Source organism: Pteropus alecto, unplaced genomic scaffold (assembly GCF_000325575.1).
Source record: "Pteropus alecto unplaced genomic scaffold, ASM32557v1 scaffold210, whole genome shotgun sequence".
NCBI classification, from domain to species: domain Eukaryota; kingdom Metazoa; phylum Chordata; class Mammalia; order Chiroptera; family Pteropodidae; genus Pteropus; species Pteropus alecto.
The window spans coordinates 3,130,587-3,134,804 of NW_006431288.1; positions in this window are offsets into that span (position 1 = coordinate 3,130,587).

Sequence of the window (4,218 nt, forward strand, 5' to 3'; positions counted from 1 at the left end):
AGTTGATCACAATCCCATTATGTTTCATAGAGATGATTATTTTAATCAAAAAGATATTTAATAAACCTTAAGTTCTGCACAAGCTCCAAGAAAAATTTAAGTTTTAAATGTACCCAGGTAAAAGTCAGTGGGAAAATGGCATAAATGTTGCAAATGCCCTGCAATTCACTGTTTTGTTTTGTTTTTTTAATCTGGCATTCTTATGCAAGTGCATTTAGCGACCAGCACATGGGCCTTATAACAAGAGACTAGCTGGGGACTCTTTGTGTGCCAAAAATTGGGGGATGGGAAGGGATGCATATGATCCAGCTGCCTTAATGATTATGGAGGTTCTGTAGCTATGTGATTCAGATGTTGAGAAGATGGAACTAATAAAAAAGAAATGAGAGAACTGTCATCACATATTACATGGTACTTATTCCAAAATCTGTTCATTATAGAAATTTGCAAGACAAATGGGTTTTTAGCAAGGAAAGGCAGCATTTTCCTCCTGGTAAGTGCATAACAAGGCACCCAATTTGTCTAGAGCATAGTCTATTTTTTTTCTTTCAAATATGTCTAGCTCAAATCTTAGTAAAATTCCTGAAAATATTTATTTGAAGGTTAACAAAAACAAGGGGAATTTATAGCATTCTATGTAATTTACAGAGGGTTTTCACAGACTGTCTCTTTTAATTCTCATGACAACATTTTATTATAAGACAGGTATTATTACTTTCCCCTTTCTTCCCACCTCCTGTCCCTCTTCCTTGTCTCCCTCCTCCCCCTTTTTCTCCTTTCCTTCTTTCTTCTTTCTCTCCTTTTCCCTTTGTCTTCCCCCTTTCCTCTTCTTTTAAAAAATAAGTAACATGAGGCCCCGTTTAATTAATCCGCTTGCTTAAAACCTGGTCTCGTGGAGAATGACAGTTTCAGGACTTGAATTCAGTTTTCCTGTTTTCCCATTGTTTGCTCTTGATCAATGTCAGACAATATAAAGATGTCTAAGAAGAAATATAGAGAAGGGGAATGAGAGAAGGGAGAAGGAAGGAAATGAGCAAATTGAGGAAGAGGGAGACAGTAAAAGGAATAATGAAGTAAGAAAGATAAAAAAAGATAAAGCTAACAAATATCTTTTAGCAAATTCTTCATTAAATATTTTTATACAAGACCATAGAAAAGTATCTGGCACCTAGTAAACTTCATAAAAGTAGTTGATATTATTCATTTCTTTATGCCTATTGATCCAGTGAAACTTGACTAAAACAGGGTATTTCATCCCTATGTTGGCTACTGTTGATTCATCTGACTTAATATCTAAATAATATTGGTTAAGAGAGTAACTGTATCAGAGGAATGTCATTTTGCAGAAAAAAAAATTCTAAGAGAAATATTTTCTGGTCATGTTTTAATCCCTTGGCTTTGATGAACGGCTAATTCCTGGACTGCTCACCACTAACAAAGCAGTTGGCATTTTGTTGTATGCCAGCACTTCTAATGACATCTTGGCTTTTTCCCCAGGTATTTCCAAAAGTCTGAAGCTTACTGGACATCTGCATCACATGTTTGACTACTCGCGTAATAACAAAGGCAGCCATAATAAATGATATAAAACAACCGATGCTTTGGAGATTCAGAAAGGTCAAGAAATATTAGAAAGAGGAAGCTGTCAAATTTCATGCATATCTAGAAATTTGTCAGTACCATAACTATTATTGGAGTAAGAAAAGGAGTTCTTAGATCCACATTGACAGAAAAATAAAAAAGGAGACTTCAAAGGATATCATGAAATCATCATATTTGCTACTTTTTATTAAAAGGTAATTACAGCCTTATTCAATTTATGCCCCAGAATGTACCTAATCTCGTCATAAATGCCTCCTCCTCACTACCCAGAACTTTCTGACACTACTGGTCAAATAAATGGTGGTTGTTTCTACCTGGGTGACGGCAAGGCTGTTAATTGTAACACTCCATGAAACTTAATTATGCAGAGCAGAGAGGCAATTCTGGAGCTATTAATCAAAGGTTTGATTCATAAGTAATTTGTTGTTGTGACCCAAGGAGCTAGTTGTCTAAGCCCTTCCACTGTGCTGTACCTATGGTTAATTCCCTGTTTTAATAGAAAGCTATTGGGATTGGATCTGGGAGCTCAATGGTGGCTGAGTAGCTCATGAATATCATTTTGCTTATTAATGGGCAAATACCCAATTCCTTCTACTTAAGTTGCCTTTAATTACAGCAACCAATATTATTGTGGGCCATAAAAAGTAAGTATCCAATCACTATTTCTCAACTGCTTATAGGCAGAACAAGAGAAAATGGGTAATTATAAAATGGATTAATATGAAAAAGGAAGTAAGACAAAACATACTAGAAATTGACACAGAAAAATCATATATATTACCTTCGAATTTAATCTGTAGAGAGAACATACTGTATATAGCTTCTAATGAAGACGATTTTAATATTTGCCCATAAGTAGATTAAGGGGTAAAATTTATTAGGCTCACCCTGATGGTGCCCAAGGAGTTTCAAACTCATTTTCGATAAAAGAGGAGGGATCACTATCTGACTAAGAACAAATACCACAACCACCCTCACTACAATCACCAAAGACTTTCAATGGACTCTCAGTGTCCTTGTTATAAATCTATATATCCATTCATTCAAAAAGTATTCATTGAGCACCTCATAAATTACTCCCTGTGCTAATTAGAACTGGAGAGACAAAGACACACATGTTATGGCCCTTTCTTTCAAAGAGCTGACAGTCTAATACAAGTGATTTGTGAAGTAAAGTAGTAAGAACAGTTGTGCAGAAGAATAGAAATCATCCTAGAAGGACAGAAAAATAAGTGAAACTCGGAAAAGATGCAGAAGCAATAGAAATCATCCTGGCAGGGCAGAAAAATAAGTGAAACAAAAAAAAAATGCAGAAATAAAGTTACAAAAACTATCAAAGGGAAAAAGATGAATCATGGAGATTTAAAGAGGGCGGACTATATTTATTCTACTTTATTTATTCTAAAACTCTTATTTCAGTGAGAGAGACTGAAGTGAAAGAGTTTTAGAATAAATAAAGTAGGAGAATGTGGAAAGCTTGGAATAAGGAAAGTCCAACATTCTGATGTCAGCCTAACTTTCAAAGTTATCTTACTGCTTCCATTGTGAACTCTGTTTTCAGGGCAGAGTATTTTCCTTTATGTCTCCCAAACATCTCTGCTCATTCCTCCCTCAAGCTTTTACTTAGGCTCTATCTATCTAGAATGAATTCTCTCACATGTTTTCAAATTCGGTCTATTCTTTAAGGATAAGGTTACCCTAAGTTCAAGTTATTTCTGTTTCTTCACACAACAGTATTGTCCATGCTACTCATGTGGAACTGACTCGCATATTTCTAAAGATGGTTTTTAATTTTTATTATTTTTTTTATTATTTTAAGTTTATCGGGGTACCATTGGTTAATACAATTATATAATTTTCAGGTGTACATTATAATTTGACATTTATATATTCTATTGTGTTATTAGAGTTCAGTTTCCTTCAGCTACCATATATTTGATCTCCTTTACCCACTTCACTCTCCCCCAACTCCCCTATATTTTTACCCTGCCTACCTCTTCCCTCCTTCCCTACTCCTATCCTCTGGTAACCACCAGTCCATTGTCCATGTCCCTGAGTCTCTGTTTGTCCTGTTCATTTTTTGCTTTTAGGTTTATATATCACATATAAGTGATATCATGTGATTTTCAACTTTTTCAGTCTGGCTTATTTTGCTTAGCATGATTATCTCGAGGTCTATCTATGTTGTTGCAAATGGCAGTATTTCATCTCTTCTTATGGCTGAGTAATATTTCATTATATATGTACCACAGCTTCTTTAGACAATCTTCTATTGTAGGACACGTAGGTTGCTTCCATGTACTGGCCACTGTGAATAGTGCTGCTATGAACATGGGTGTGCAGATATCTTATCGGATATGGGTTTTCAAGTCTTTGGGGTAAATACCCAGTAGAGGGATTGCTGGATCATATAATAGATCAATTCTTGTTTTTTTGATGAATCTCCATACTGTTTTCCACAGTGGCTGTACCAATTTTCAGTCCCATCTGCAGTGTATGAGGGTTCCTTTTTCTCCGCATCCTCTCCAGCATCTGTTATTACTTGTTCTGTTGATTATAGCTATTCTAACAGGTGTGAGATGGTATCTCATTGTGGTTTTGATTTGCATTTCCCTA